This window comes from Podarcis melisellensis (assembly GCF_964234715.1).
Source record: "Podarcis melisellensis genome assembly, chromosome: 7".
NCBI classification, from domain to species: domain Eukaryota; kingdom Metazoa; phylum Chordata; class Lepidosauria; order Squamata; family Lacertidae; genus Podarcis; species Podarcis melisellensis.
Genome location: NC_138539.1, coordinates 83,905,052 through 83,921,825, shown reverse-complemented (window position 1 = coordinate 83,921,825; position 16,774 = coordinate 83,905,052). Strand labels below are relative to the sequence as shown.

General features: G+C 44.1%; 1 long non-coding RNA gene across 1 annotated transcript in view; it reads left to right on the top strand.

Moving 5' to 3' along the window:
• Nucleotides 1-8,623: 8,623 nt before the first annotated feature.
• The window catches only part of LOC309373629, an 87,414-nt gene continuing 79,263 nt past the window's right edge, over nt 8,624-16,774 (top strand). Inside the window, exon 1 of the long non-coding RNA XR_014170109.1 lies at nt 8,624-8,795. This is a non-coding gene — a long non-coding RNA (uncharacterized lncRNA). The remainder of the gene's footprint in view (nt 8,796-16,774) is intronic.

Here is a 16,774-nt window from a genome sequence, read left to right as displayed (position 1 = left end):
CCTTCAGCTATCCGTCAGTATGCCCCCACCTGCTTTAATCTTCTCTTATCTAAGCTAATCACAGACACACTTCCTTCAGCCTCTTTGGCAGGATTTGCCTTTTAGACTCTTTATTATGTTAACTGGGGGGAAAAAACACCACTCTGCTGGGTTGTTTGGGTACATCTGACTCCTGGAATGGAGATGGAAAAGCTGCTATAACTGGTCTGCCTGTGGACATTTAAAAAAAATATGTATTGCTTTTGGACTTTCATCCATACAAAAATACTGAGCATGGATATGGGGTACGTGGGCGGAAAAGTTGTGTGCATGGCACCAATCCAACCCAACTGCAATTGAAAATGGTGGCTGCACAGGCCCCAGCCTCTCCTCCAGCTATGGGCATGATAGCAAGCACTGGTTCTGTTATGTACTGAAGTTCTCACCCTGGGCCAGCGGGGGGATACTGTAGATAGTTCAGGTCCACATATACAAATAAGGGATTGAAAGTGACGTCCAGTGATTGGATAGTTACAGAAAATGGTTACAGTTGCGTTGTAGTGGAGCTCTATGTAAGCAGGCTGGCTGAACCCGTCAGTTCAGTTCTGTTCTGGCCTGTGAATAAACAAGAGCTGTTTGAAGAATCGCTGTGTTGTCTGATATGTTCACCCACAACTTAACAGGTCCCATCCCAGCTGAGGAAGCCTGGTAGTCCAATGATCATTTCTTCCAGATGCGAATGGGTGGCGATAGTGCCCTAAGACTTGTGGTGGAGAAAGAAGATGAACTGGCAAAGGAGTGTATTGCATTACGGTCTTCACTACAAAATGCATAATGTGATTTTACTGCAATCTGAGCTAAGTTGGCTCCCTTTCTTGATGTGCTCTGCATTAATTTGAATGTTCCTCCCCAGGAGGACAATCAGTGAGCCAACCTAGCACATTCAACTTCAGTTTTCCCCATATATAAAATTGGTTGATGTTTCCAAGCGTATCCTCTAGCTTCAAAATTCCTTAAATGATATGTTTCCTAATGTCATGTTATGCATCAGAAAGGTGAAGAACTAGCTTAGTAGTCGCATGGGGTGGGAAAGGAATGCTTTAGGGGGTTGTTATGGGGGGAATGGTAGGTGGGCAGAGTGAGCAGGGACACAGCCCCATGTATTATAAAACAAAATGATCAGAATATGGCCTTTGACTTTAATTGGCCATTAGCCCCATGCGACAAATGGCTTATTGGATGAGAGTTTGTTACTCTGTTTCTCTTTCCAGCAGTGCAGGGGACATTGATGATTGCATTACAGATGTCCTCTTGGATATTGGCCATCTCTTAAAAAAACAAACCCAAATGCATCTGGAGAGATTGATAGTGGCAGGCTGACCTTCAAGCACCCACTGTTCTGCATGACACCTTTTCTTCAAATGTCATTCCCTCAAGTGATGAGTGCCAAGAGGATTGGTGCCCAAACTCAGCATGTGGAGTGTAGGTGGGTTCCCACAAGGCAAGACACAGTGATAACAGCAAGAACTTTTATTGAACTACATCACTGGGTAACAGGGGCAAAGCAACTGCTTATATACATTTCTGAAAGTCTGGGCCACTCCCACTCCCAACTTCATTGGCTGTCTAAACTTCCAGCTGCCAATCACGACTCAGAGCTCAAGGGCCAATGGCAGAGGCCCAAATCTTGAAATGTTTTGTGATTGGACATCATGTATCGAATCAGCACACAGGAGCTCAGGCAAACACAGACCACTGAATGCATACCATGGAGGAAACCCTGAGGTTTGCAACAGCGCTAAAGAATCTTGCAGGGTGGGGTGGGGGGAACTCTGAGGGCAAAACAATCACAACCATACCCCAGTACAGTTGTACCTCAGGTTACAGATGCTTCAGGTTACAGACTCCGCTAACCCAGTAATAGTACCTCGGGTTAAGAACTTTGCTTCAGGATGAGAACAGAAATCGCACCTCGGCAGCGGGAGGCCCCATTAGCAAAAGTGATACCTCACGTTAAGAACAGTTTCAGGTTAAGAACGGACCTCCAGAACGAATTAAGTTCTTAATCTGAGGTACCACTGTACAGCACAATGAGAAGAGTCTATGCACAGTAACATTTGAATGTTGAGCATTGGTTGTAGGAGAATATAAGCTTGGAGTAAGGGTGAAATGCTTGAATAATAATAATAATAATAATAATAATAATAATTTATTTATACCCTGCCCATCTGGCTGGGTCCCCTCAGCCACTCTGGGCGGCTTCCAACAAAACACTAAAATACAATAACCTATTAAACATTAAAAGCTTCCCTAAACAGGGCTGCCTTCAGATGTCTTCTAAAAGTTTGGTAGTTATTTTTCTCTTTGACATCTGGTGGGGGGGCTTTCCACAGGGCAGGTGCCACTACCGAAAAGGCCCTCTGCCTGGTTCCCTGTAACCTCACTTCTTGCAGCGAGGGAACCGCCAGAAGGCCCTCGGTGCTGGACCTCAGTGTCCGGGCAGAAAGATGGAGGTGAACTTGAGCTCCTTCCTGCTTAAAGTTTTCTGTAGGAGGGCATGGTTGTCTGGCAGAAACCCTAAGAGCACCTATGTCAAAGTTTTGTTACAGACCCCACTCAGACATTTTTCTAATATCAAACTCCTGCATGGATTGCACTTATTTTCATTACAGGATTCCATTCTCCACTATCAATTTGCAGATAAAATAACACACTTTATTGACCTTACTAACAGTTGCACCTACAGCTTACACGTTTTGAAAATAGAACGAGAGTAAAACTACGTTAAAACTAAGCTTTCTGTTAATGTCAGGGGTATGATAGCTGGAAGGTGCGATTTCATCAGAACTCAGAAACAAAGCAGGGTTGGTTGCCTCTGATCTGTGTACAGGAGACCTCAAAATACACATACATGAGCACACCAGAGGCCGATTTACTTGCTGGCATCTGTACCACTAAGGTAACCGGGGTTTCCTGTGAGCTGGAGCATTAGTGTATTGGGCAGCTTGCTAGAAGTGTTATTTTTGTAGCTTAAACAATTTTGCTGGCTTTTGGAAGTCCGCAGAGGTATCAAGTAGTTTTTTTGGGGGGGGGGAGTTGGGGAAAAATGTCACTTCAGTGTTTAATTTTCAAAACTATTTAATTTTCAGGACTACTTTTATTGTAATAAGGCAAGAAGAGTCGTGCTGAATCAGCTTAAAAGCCTAGGACCCTCTTACCTACGGGACCTTCTCTCCCGGTATGCTCCACAGAGGACCTCAAGGTCCATAAATAGCAACACCCTGGAGGTCCCGGGCCCTAAGGAAGTTAGATTAGCCTCAACCAGAGCCAGGGCCTTTTCAACTCTGGCTCCGGCTTGGTGGAACGCTCTGCCTCATGAGACCAGGGCTCTGAAGGATCTGATTTCTTTCCACAGGGCCTGTAAGACAGAGTTGTTCCGCCTGGCCTTTGGCTTGGAATCAACTTGATCTCTTCCCCCTCTTTCCTTTTTCCTTTCTCCTTCTGTGATGGAACTCCTATTTGGGGACTTCCCTGGCTTTTTTCTGGCCCATGTAGGACCAGTCTGGATAGTTGGCCTTGGTGAAGACTTGACATTTTCATCCCCCAAAAAGTTTTTGATTTGAGTTCCTACTGAAATGAGGCTGCAATGTTTTAATGTTGCATTTTAATCTTGTTTTTAAGTGGTATTTCAATTAATTATTTTACATATACCTGTGTCAGCTGCCCTGAGCCCGGTCTTGGCTGGGGAGGGTGGGGTATAAATATTATTATTATTATTATTATTATTATTATTATTATTATTATTATTATCTCAGCATCCTGTTTCCTGCAAGCAATGCATAAGAGCAGCAGGCATTTAGAGACATACTGAGTGATCATGACAGCCACTTCAACTATCACAGGATCATAGAACTGGAAATGTCACCTTGTCTAACCCATAAGTGATGAAGGAACATAGCTGTCAATGTTTTCCTTTTTTAAAGGGAAATTCCTTTATTCCGAATAGGATTCCTCGCAAGAAAAGGGAAAAGTTGACAGCTATGTGAAGGAAACCCAGTACCACAGCAGTGATGCACATCCTTGATAGGTGACAATCCAGCTTCTGTTTAAAAACCTCTAATGAAGGAGAGACCATCACATCTCAAGATGAACTGTTCTACTGTTGTCCCTCCTTGTAACATATCTAAGTCCTTCAATGTTTCCACATAAGACTTGATCCTTCACTCAAAGGACCAGTAGCCACTGATAGCCTCATTCTGCATGGGCTTGTCTAACAATTTGTCTTCTAAAGCTAACTAGGTTGACAGCCGGGACACGGGTGGCGCTGTGGGTTGAACCACAGCCTAGGACTTGACGATCAGAAGGTCGGTGGTTCGAATCTCCGTGACGGGGTGTTGCTCGGTCCCTGCTCCTGCCAACCTAGCAGTTTGAAAGCACGTCAAAGTGCAAGTGGATAAATAGGTACCGCTCCGGCGGGAAGGTAAATGGCATTTCCGTGTGCTGCTATGGTTCTCCAGAAGCGGCTTAGTCATGCTGGCCACATGATCCGGAAGCTGTACGCCGGCTCCCTCGGCCAGTAAAGCGAGATGAACGCTGCAACCCCAGTCGGCCATGACTGGACCTAATGGTCAATGGTCCCTTTACCTTTACCTAGGTTGACAGCCAAGTCTTTATGAAAGAAGACAGATCATGCGGTTTTTGGGTGGGTTTGTTTTTTTACAAAAAGGGTCCAAACTACACAGTGCTCCTGGAAATACGTTGAATGTCGTTTCCCTCTGATGAGAAAAACCTTTAAAAATGATCAAAGTTATGAAAAAGTGTCTCTCTGAACATGTGCAAAGTGCCCCATACAACACCATCATTTAAAAAGTGCATTAACAATCTCTTTCTGGCAACTCCTGCAGCCAAGCTGGTGCCAAATGTATTGCTCTTCTTTCCTTTGGACCACAACTGTGAGGCTGAGAGGTGAGTCATCTGGGCAGCCCAGGACCTCCATACACACTGCCAAGGCTTGCCCATCAGAGAGGTCTCTTTGGCTCTGCTAACACAGCAAAAGCAACATGGGGGACATCAGTTACAAGTTACATGTCTCTGCAGTCACAGCAGGGACTGGGATTCTCCAGGAGCTCAGCGTCATCCATGGAGGTGCACTCTCTTGAGACAAATGGATGACAACAACAACAACAATGTAGGAAAGCAATCACCTAAACATAGAACACACATATGCACAATTTCTTGGGGAAATGACATGATGTGATCACAGTGGACGCTTGGGTTGTGAACGTGATCCGTGCGGGATGCACGTTCACAACCCGCAGTGTCCACAACCCACAGCGTTGCATCTGTGCACGTGCGGGTTGTGACTCGATGCTTCTGTGCATGCACAAAGCGCGATTTAGCGCTTCTGCGCATGCACGACTGCCAAAACCCAGAAGTAACCCGTTCCAGTACTTCTGGGTTTCGGCGGTCCGCAACCCGAAAAAACGCAACCTGAAGCATCTGTAACCTGAGGTATGACTGTAATTTCAGAAACACATCAGTCAGATAGATGTGTTGGCTGAAATGTCTGAGCTTTAGAAATTCATCCAACCAACACAAGAGTCTTCTTACTACTACTACTACTACTACTACTACTAATTTATTATTTATACCCCGCCCATCTGGCTGGGCCTCCCCAGCCACTCTGGGCGGCTTCCATAGAAACCAAAAATACACTAAAATATCACACATTAAAAACTTCCCTGAACAGGGCTGCCTTAAGATGTCTTCTGAATGTCAGGTAGTTGTTTTATTTCCTTGACATCTGATGGGAGGGCGTTCCACAGGGTGGGCGCCACTACCGAGAAGGCCCTCTGCCTGGTTCCCTGTAGCTTTGCTTCTCGCAATGAGGGAACCGCCAGAAGGCCCTCAGCGCTGGACCTCAGCGTCCGGGCAGAACGATGGGGGTGGAGACGCTCCTTCAGGTATACTGGGCTGAGGCCATCTAGGTTGACTGCGGGACACAGGTGGCGCTGTGGGTTAAACCACAGAGACTAGGACTTGCCGATCAGAAGGTCGGCGGTTCGCATCCCCATGACAGGGTGAGCTCCCATTGCTTGGTCCCTGCTCCTGCCAACCTAGCAGTTTGAAAGCACGTCAAAGTGCAAGTAGATAAATAGGTACCGCTCCGGCGGGAAGGTAAACACTCTGATAGTGTGCTGTTTCAACATCTATATTTTTCTGGCCTGGATTCTGAGGTTCTGGGGGATTGAAGACGTGAAGCTGCACTGTACTGAGTCAGATCATTGTTTGAGCTAGCTCAGTGACCTGATGGATAGTGGCTCACCCAAAAACCAGAGACCCTCTGCTCTGCCCTTGAGCTCTGCCCCCTTGCTCATAGCTGTTCAATCTCATTTATACATCTGCGTAACACCCCTCCCCAACATAATGTGAGTTGTCTTCATGGCCTGTTTTAAGATGTATAAACCGAAACCTGCAAAGTTGAGAGAAGCACTGTCAGGTGTTTCCTCTTCATTTATGTTGCCTTCTTCTTTCTTACTCACATGTGTAATCAGATTAAACAAACCTTTCGGTGTGATGCATGACTTGAAAACAAGAAGGCCTTGAACAGGCAAAGGAAGTTTCCCTGCCAATTCCTTACTGCACAAGAGTTTTGAAACCAGCCTTGACCTGATATTCCCTGTCTCCTTTCTTCTGGTTTTCTGGAGAAGCCACTTAAACTCATTTTGCGCCAAGCATGATCCAGAGAAGTCTGCTGTTATAAATCACCCAATAACTCCAGGGGGAAGCGTTGCATTGCCTGCAGATAAAAAACGAAAGGAACAACAACCCAGATGCCATCTATTCATTAATGTGACCCAGCAAAGTGGTTTTCCCTCCCAAGTCTTGCGTTTGCTTGCCCTGGTGAAATACAGTGTGGTCTTGATTGGGAGATGGAGGGCAAATGCAAACTCGTGTTGGTGCATGAATTCACTTCTTGAAGGGGAGGTTTGTGAATATGTTCTTGACTGATGTATCTCATTTGCCTCCCCCTGAAGCAAAAAAGCCTTTTCATTAACCTGAAAATGTTGTCAGCTCTCTGTATGCACAGCTCTCAGTCCTTTCCCCTGCTTGCTGCTCTGTGCTATAGAGGGGTATCACACAATGGGTTTTATTCCGCAGAGAAGGAGTGGGAGCAGATAGACCTAGACAATAAATATTCATGATGAAGAGTCTGTGATGTTAAATACTGTGCTGTCAGCGGGACTAATTATTCACGGTCAGCTTTAAAAGGCAAGGAGGCTTTACAAATATTGGAGTAACATAATACAGATAGAAATCGATTTAACTCTCAGGTTATGCATTCTGAAACTGGTGACATCCTCTGTTAGCAAATATCAGGACAGCTACACTGATGACTTGGACGGAAAGGTATTGATTTACGCTAGGAACACATCTCGCCTTGCACATCATTTAAGTGTGCTGAGCCTCAAAAGATGGTTAAATGCCTCTTTGTTAGAGCCAGATCTACATATATAACAGATTAATAGGATTGAGTGACCTGCTCACCACATGAAACAGATACTTTGCCCTCTCCTTGTGGAAAAGATTTTTTTCCCCAGTTCAAAGCAAGGTAATATCACATATCATGAAGGACATTTGTGTGAAGTGTCAGACTCTGCTTTGATTGAAAGAAAATGCCAGAACCAAGAGGGGCTGAAAGGTTCACCTCTACACTCCCAATCAATTATAATTTTTCCCCCTCAAGAGGACTGAATTAGGCATTCTACTTTACAGGATTTTAAAGGGGCACAGGCCCTGATATAATCAAGGGCGAAACGGGATATGATTATGCTATTTCCATGCATTTAAAACACAAACCTGCCCCAATCACATAAAGTGGTACCTCGTGTTAAGTACCTAATTCGTTCTGGAGGTCCATTCTTAACCTGAAACTGTTCTTAACCTGAAGCACCACTTTAGCTAATGGGGCCTCCCACTGCTGCCACACTGCCGGAGCACGATTTCTGTTCTCATCCTGAAGCAAAGTTCTTAACCTGAAGCACTGTTTCTGGGTTAGCGGAGTCTGTAACCTGAAGTGTATGTAACCTGAAGCATATGTAACCCGAGGTACCACTGTATAAAGAGAGACCGTGTGTGTGCACGCGCATGTATGTTTCTGGTTTTAACCGCAAGAAGGGGGAGGAGTGCTGAATCTTACCACTTTCCCACAGCCAACCTCCCTGCAGCTGATCTCCCCACAGGCTTTTCTTGCAACTGTTTTGGTTTTGGAGCTCCACTGAGTAGAAAAGATGGTTAAGGAGAGGCTGTAAGAAAATAATTTGCAGGCCAGAAGAGGGTTCTGTTGTGGAAATCAGATGCCCTGATCCGTCTTTCTATGCAGCAACATGTCACTGAAGTGGTTTTGAAGTGGAAGTGTACCAGATCATCTACAGATCACCCAGCTTTATCAGCTGCAATGTTCCCTACATCCAAATTTTAACTCCATCCATCCCAGCATACCCAGTCTCTCCACCACCAACGTAAATTAGTTGTGGTATAACACCATGCAACCCTGCTTGCATTTTTGTACTTTCTGTTTAGACCAGTGGTTCTCAAACCTTTTTCTCTGGGCCACACTTTCAGAATAAAAAAATAATAATTGTGCCACACTGAATTTTTTATTGATAAGAAAAACATTGGCAAACACAAAGAAACAACCCCTAGCAGTGCCTTGATTTATAACATAGAACACAATTACTTTACAATATGATCATGGGACACCCAGAAGATATAAAACAATGCAGCCACATAAGAACAGAAATCATTCTCAAAATGTAATGATAAACGATCCTCTTACATATGAGGAGATTTCACCCCTCCCATATCGAAGAATCGGCTGATGTTCTCTGCTGATTCTCCAGAGAGGAGGGGGTGGTTTCTGCTCTCTACTTATTCCGCTCCAGCCTCACATCAAAGTGTCAGAGAGAGAGACTGAGTGTTAGAGAGAGATCGTGTGTATAGATAAGGCTGCTGCTAAGAGCAGCTGCAGACACTCAGTGCAGTTCAGCATTTTTCGCTTAGACCTCATTTAGCTCTGTATATATTTGTGTATTATAGTTGTAGATAGAATAAAGAAGATATTCTACAGAGCTGCTCTCCGAGTCATTTATATACTCTGCTAGACTCTGCTGTACTCTGCTGTGCGACGACTGTCTTCTTGTGGAAGTGAATCTGGTGCTCACAACTCTAAGCTGTGAGTCCACAGCACTTTGACCTGTTCCTGTGCAGAAGGTGGTCTCTGGAAGTGCTACCCAGCTCGCCTAGCCCAGTCGGGGCTGAGTGGATGAGTCCAGTTGGTGACACTGGCTCAAGGGCGGTGCTGACAGTAAGCATGTATACGAACTCAATGAGACGTGTGAGTCTGCTTTTGCTGGGTAATCTCATAATTATTAGGTCTAATTTGAGACGAACAAACTCTCATTTCCTCATTAGCACAAAGAAGCCTTTCTCTTTCCTGATCTTTCATATTTGTCAGAGTTGAAGCTGTTCTTTGAAATTCATACTTCTTCAAATTTTGTGATGCAGTTTTCCAACCAAAGTGTTAAAAATGCATGTAAGTATAAATTCTTATACTGAACATAACATTAAACTGCAATATGTATGGGGAAATTGTTTGCATTAGGGGAAATCACATAAAAATGCATATTTGGAGAAGTGCACAGTAAAATGCTGGTGGATTTTCATGAGGACTTTAAAAAAGGCAACAGACTTGCATAATTTGTGACCTTCTCTGTGTTATCACATTTCCCTTTCCTGCCATTTGCTAGAATTCTACAATTGTGCCTGGGCAGGTCTCTATATCAGCCACGTATAAAACCCTTATTAAGTCAAGTAAATCAGGACATTCGAATCAAAAGTTCATGATAGTCACATTCCTGCTCTGTTTCAGCCTTTATACTTAATAGAAATTTCTTCTTGATACCTATCAAACACCACATTCATTATTTGATTTCAGCTTCATACTTTCAGGACCATGGACAGCACAGACGTCACAAAAGGTGGAATCTACACGCGTATAAAAACTGATTTGAAAATGCTTTATTAAAAGAAAAGTTCTAAAAAATACATTGAATTTTCCACAAGACTCACCATCTAGTGTCACATTGTATATTGCACTTAAATCACACTTAAAACGTTTTGTTTGCAGCTGTATAGCTGAGTCCTAGTTTGCTTGTTCACCTCTCTTATATGAGATCTGTACACAGCAGGTATAACACTAACTCCAGTGGTGCCTCCTGATTGTGGCCTGTAATTTCATCCATATTCTTGTAGGGCTTCCATGCAGTTCTGTTAGGAGAACCACTATGTTTGAGGACATGGTAAGGGCAAAACCTTCCTTTCGGGCCCACATCAACAAGTGTTCCATGAAACACTGTTCCCACTAAGAGGCATTATACAAGGTAATAGGTGCCAGTTCCTGGTGGCTGAGGCACATTGTGCCCCCTCAATGTTTTTTTTCATTTTTAAGGGGGTTGAACCCTCCTCCATTGTTGACGCCAAACGCATGGCCAGGTGCAGAGCGACTGCTGGATGTCACATGACATTGCATGCATGATGACAGGATGTCACGTCGGGCCCCCTCAATCTTCTTCAGAAGATGGTGCCTCTGTAGAAGGTTATTCTTTGCTCACCCATATCATAATGCGGAACATTTTGCTGATTTCTGCTGTCTGAATTCTGTAACATTTCAACGTGCTGGAAAATTAACTGTGCCCCCCCCCCATATTCTTTTTCTTCTTTCTTCTTCTTTGGATATCACTCATATCCAAGTAAGATAGTCTTCCATAAAAACAGTCTTAACAGTGAGTCCGTAAGTGACTGTGGAGGCCAATTCTGGATCCACACATTCTTCCACGGTGGGGACATAGGTTTCTGGGTGGGAGTTGATCACGGTGAGGATTTGCCAAATGTGCCTTCCTCTTAGCTCATTTCTCCTTGCCCTGAGTTTGTGCTTCTTCAAAGTCCATGACACCTTTGGTAAAGGTTGTTCTCCAGTTGGAGCACTCGCAGGGCAGTTTCCCCCAGTTATCAGTGCTTATATTACATTTTTAAAAGATTTGCCTTGAGAACATCTTTAAACCTCTTGTGTTGTCCACCTATATTTCGCTTTCCATTCTTAAGTTGGGAATAGAGTAGTTGCTTTGGAACACGATAATCAGGCATCCAAACAACATGACCAGTCCAACAAAGTTGATGTTGAAGAATCATTGCTTTGAAACTGGTGATCTTTGCTTCTTCAGTACACTGATATTATTTCGCCTGTCTTCCCAAGTGATGTGTACAATTTTTCGGAGACACCGTTGATGGAATCTTTCGAGGAGTTGGAGATGGCATTTATAAGTGGTTCATGTTTCACAAGTGTACAGTGAAGTTGGTAGCACAATGGCTTTGTAAACAAGCATTTTGTTTTCCCTGTAAATGTCCTGGTCCTCAAACACTCTGTGCTTCAACTGAGAGAAAGCTGTGCTTGCAGAGCTCAGGAGATGCTGGAGTTTGGCATCGATGTTGGCCCTTGTAGGAAAACTGCCCAGGTAGAAAAAGTGGTCGACATTTTTCAACGTTAGACTATTAAGTTGGATCTGTGGCACTGCAGAGGGGTTTTTTTGTGTTTGTTGGTGCTTTTTCGGATATTGAGCGATAGGTCAAGCTTTCTGTAAGCTTCTGTGAAGATATTTTAGGATGGTTTGGAGGTCATCCTCTAAGTGCGTGCACACTGTGTTGTCATCAGCATACTGAAGCTCTATGACAGAGGTTATGGTAACCTTACTCTTTGCTTTCAGCCTACTCAGATTAAAGAGCTTTCCATCTGTTCAGTGTATGATTTCTACCCTGATGGGGAGTTTCCCTTCAACAATGTGTAGGATCATGACGATGAAGGTAAGAAATAGAGTTGGGGAGATAACACATCCCTGTTTAACGGCTGATCCCACTGTGAATGGTTCACTTTGAGAGCTGTGATTGTCGCCATCATATTATCATGGAGGAGCTGAATGATGTTCACAGATTTATCTGGGCAGCCAACTTTCAGAAGGGCAGTCTATAGGGCAGTGTGAATTACAGTGTCAAAGGCCTTAGCCAGGTATTAAGATCAGCTAGCCATGCTGTTACTGAGTTTTGAAATCATATAATGATGTAATGTTGCTTGCTTGGCACATCGGGCCGGAAGTTAGTCAAGGAATATGTAAACAAGTTCTGTTTCGTTCCAGATTTGCCATTGTGCTATTATTTGATCATATTCTGTATAATATTGCACCAAAACCAGTTTTGATTCAAGGAGGTAATGGATGTCAATGTTGGGGGATGTTCAGAAATTGCATAATAATCCTTCTATCCACAATGAAAGCAGAAACAAAGCAAAACCGAGTGTCAAGGAACCACTTCAAAATGTTTTGCAATGGAAAAAAATACACCCAACATTATTAAATCAGAGCAATCGAAGAAAAATAGACAGTTGAGAGCCTTGACACCAAACATCAATACCTTTTCTCTCCTTAAGCCTTTAACAGTTGTATGTTTGTTATTCTGCACTTATCCAAAAATTATAAAATCTCAGAGGGCAACATTTTACAGGGTCTGTTACTTTGTGATGGAAGAGTAATGGAGACTTATGATCTCTTTGTAATCTATTTATTTACAATTATGAACATATAACTTATGGGAGCAGGCAATGATCTCATCCTCAACAGACTGTAATAATCCTCACCAGGATATTATTAAATTTCAAGGTGATGTATTTTTCACAGATTAATTTCTTTACCACTGCCAATTATTCAGTGTTGTGCTTTCAGTTAAAACAAAGGCTATCCTTTCTCTATCTGAGGTATTTATTTGTTTATTTTTCTTACAAAAAAATGTCTGAAAAGCCAAGTGAGTGATATTTAGCGGTCTCTGGATGATGACCCCCCAGAAAAGGAGGCATGATAAGGTGATCTCTTGTTAGGTCAATTCCTCTTGTATGCATGGCAGACAAGAAACTATATTTTCTGTTTTGCCTCAGGAGCCGCTGAGGGAAACTCAAAGCCTGTCTGCATTTATGCCCGCTGATGAAACATGCTTTTTTAAAATTTAAACTAAATATGAGCATGGAAGTTTAGTAGGTACATTTGAGATGTTAACAGACAATAAGAAGCTATTGACAGCTATTAGCGATGTTCGCTAAGCTGAACCTTTGCAGCCACAGTATTCCTCTGATAACCAGATGCTAGGGACAGAGGATAGCTATAATGACCATACCCTCCTTATGAGTTTGCTAGATCTACCTCACTTTCCACTAGCAGAAACTAAATTCTGGATCAGATGGATTTGATGCTTGATTAAATGAAGCATTTTGTTTGGAGAAGGGCTGCAACTTAGTGGTAGACACCCCCTGCCCAACTGCTCTGGCTGCCGTGCCACGCCCCCAGGTGGCCAGCCAATCGGCTGGAGGCTTGGGGGCGGGGTTTAGCCACTCAAACGCGGCCCGGCAGCATTTCTCAGCCATTGTGCTGCTGCCTTCCATCGGATCACCCACCTACCCTCCCTCGAGTTCATTGCTTGGTTCTTGACATTGCTATGGACCTGTGGTTGGTCACCTTGGTTGGCCAAGGGGGCCTGGTAGGAATTTTTATCCAACTGGCAAATTGGCACCGGCCACTTTGTTTTTCGCCTACCTCATAGCAAATTGTCACAATTTTTGGGTATTGGCGGTTAGGCATTGGAATATGGTTGTGTGTTGGAGGGCAGGGTGTGACCATCGCCTACCCCTCCATTTTATGGCTATTCCGGTAAAGGAATCCGGCAGTCGTGGATCCTGTCCCACGCCCTTGCTGGTGGCTAGGGCCATGGCACGACCCCCGGTGAAATCAGGGGGAGCTTTCAGTTGTATTTGCATCAACAGGCTCCTCCCACTGGTGGTTAACCCTTGATAGACTCACCCCTCCCCGAGGGGGTGGAGTCATGCTTTGTTGTTTTATCCAATGCCTAAGCCAATACCTCTCACATGCTGTAATCAATAAAGTTGTGGCCTTTTTTTAGCCCATTAACCTAATATACCATGTCCATGTGTCTTTCTTATCCTCAAGTGGGTGGTGGGTCCTTGAATCACAACTGTCTCTTGCCTGAAGACCCATCACAGAGAGACAATACCAGGCCAGATGGTCCAATGGCCAGGACTCAGCATAAGGCAGCTTTGGGTCTCCTCTGTAGGTACCTGTAATAGCTCCCAAAGGATGCTTCCCATGTTCATTTCTGAAAGCTGTTGCAAGCCCATCCTTCTTCCTCTTGTCCCAATGGTTTCTAAAACCATATCCTTTTCAGTGGGTTGGAGGCTCTATGTTCTTAGCTTATACTCTTTCTCTTCAATTATTTTTTTCAAAAAGTAATAAATCTTCATTCCCCCCCCTTTTTCTTTTGTTATGGGAATAATCAAGCCCCCGCTCTCTGCCTAATGGACCTGAGAGCTACATAAGGCTGGGATAATGGGTATGTCCTTTGCCTGGAATTCAAAATTCCTTCTTAACTGCGGACTTGGAAATTATCTTGTTTCTAATAGGGAAGGCGACAGCTTGAAATCCTAAGTGAGGTTGTGAATGGTTAATGGTATGGTTATTTCTCGCTCTGTGAAGCTATGTTGACTTCAATGCCAGCAAGCGATGTCTGAATAAGATGCCAGATTGTCACTTACAAAAAGTTGCAATTAAGGCCATTACAAACATGTATTGTGGTTGTTCTAGGCTGATATTTTTTTATTCAGGGCATATAATAATGCCGCGCTTCCAAGATTTCCATGACAAAGGCACACCGAGAGCCAGACTAGATGGAAGGAAAGGTTCTGATGGACTGGGCTATTGTTCCATCAGTTCCATCAGTGGCCAGCCAAATGCCTCAGAGGAAGTTCACAAGCAGGACATGAAGGCAACAGCTCTGGTTTTTAGAGGCATCTTGCCCCTGAACATGGGAGTTTAATTTAATGGCCATATCTAACAGCTGTTGTTGATAGATCTGTCCTCCTTTAAACTAGCTAGTGCCCATCACCACATTTTTTGGCAGAGAATTATCCATTCTATTTGTAACTGCATAGCTCAGGGGTGGCCAACTCCCAAGAGACTACTCAGAGTTAAAAACTGGCAGTGATCTACCCCCTTTTGCGGGGTAAGTTGTTCAGCTTCTTGTTAAGTTGTGGGTGAACATATCAGACAACATAGCGATTCTTCAAACTGCTCTTGTTTATTCACAGGCCAGAACAGAACTGAACTGAAGGGTTCAGCCAGCCTGCTTATATAGAGCTCCACTAGAACGCAACAGTAACCATTTTCTGTAACTATCCAATCACTGAACATCACTTTCAATCCCTTATTTGCACATGTGGACCTGAACTATCTACAGTATCCCCCTGCTGGCCCAGGGTGAGAACTTCAGTACATAACACTTTTTTTAGGGAGGAGGAAGGGGAAGGCCCCGTTTTTTAGGAGGGCAGGGCAAAGTTGTTGAGCTTTTTATAGGGGGGGAGCCAAGGTTGTTGAGCTTCTTTGGGGCGAGCCAGTGATCTCCTAGTGATCTACCACAGATGCCCAGTGATCTACCAGTAGATCACGATCATGCCTGGTATAGCTGATTACCTTTCAGTTTTGTGTTGTGAGAAGGATGATCTCCCCCCAGCCATTCTCTTGATACCATACATAATTGTACAGGCTTCTTTCATGTTCTCCCTTAATGATATTTTTTCTATAAACTAACCCCCACCCCCAGATGTTCTAGACTTTAGTCATAGAGGAGTGTACCAACCCTTTCATTAATTCAGTTGCCCCTTTCTGTACTTACCCCATGGTTTCCTTTTTGCAGGATGATGACCAGAAGTGTATTTAGTAAAATGTAGCTAGACACCCTCCAAGACATGGGTGCGTGATTAAATCAAAAGAACCCCACAGCAACTTCTGTCAGTTTCCTGAGGTGTAGAGATGTAGCCTTTCCAGAAGCTATGAGAAAACCATGTATTAACTGAGACATTTTGCAATCTTCCCCACCCTTCCCATAAAGCTCCTCTGCTCCCAAATATCTAAGGCTGCTCCCTTTTGTTGCCCACCGATAAGGGTGTCAGAGAATTCCAACAGAAAAGGGAGCGGGAATTGCTCACTTATTCATCCCATGTCCAGAACAGAATTCAGTTTAGCAAAAATTTTCCTATTGGCCAATATGAATTTTTTGTGGGCTTCCCTCATAGCAATCGTCACAACTCTGGCAGGTAAGGCATTGGGTTAAACCTTAGTCATGAAGGTAGTAAGCCTCTGCCTGCCTCTCCAAGGGTATGGGGTATCCCGTTAAAGGGATCCTGGAGGAAGCGCTTCTGTCTGAATGGCCAGGCAGGGGTTCGGGCCATGCACTCCTTGAGGTGGCTATCCTGTGGAGGATGTATGTCAAATGGCCTCCTCAACACTGGGTTGGTTGATATCGGTTAACCCAATGCCTATGCCAAACCCTTACATCTGTAACCAGTAAAGTTGTGGCCTAATTTCAACCATGCAATGTTGTCACGAGTGGTCTTTGCTCAGCCCTTGGGTGCACAACTGATTATGTAGAATTCTGCCACACCAGACCATGAGTCAAAACCCACAAGTTTTGTCGGAAGCCGAACCGCAGCAGAAGGGAAACAGGTCCACGTGGTTTATAGGGGAAATATAATCCTGTCCTCATATACTTGGGCTTCCTTCCTAAGGCATCCATCTGGTCACCGTTGGAGAAATGCTGGACTAGATGTACCTTGGCCTTATGCAGAATG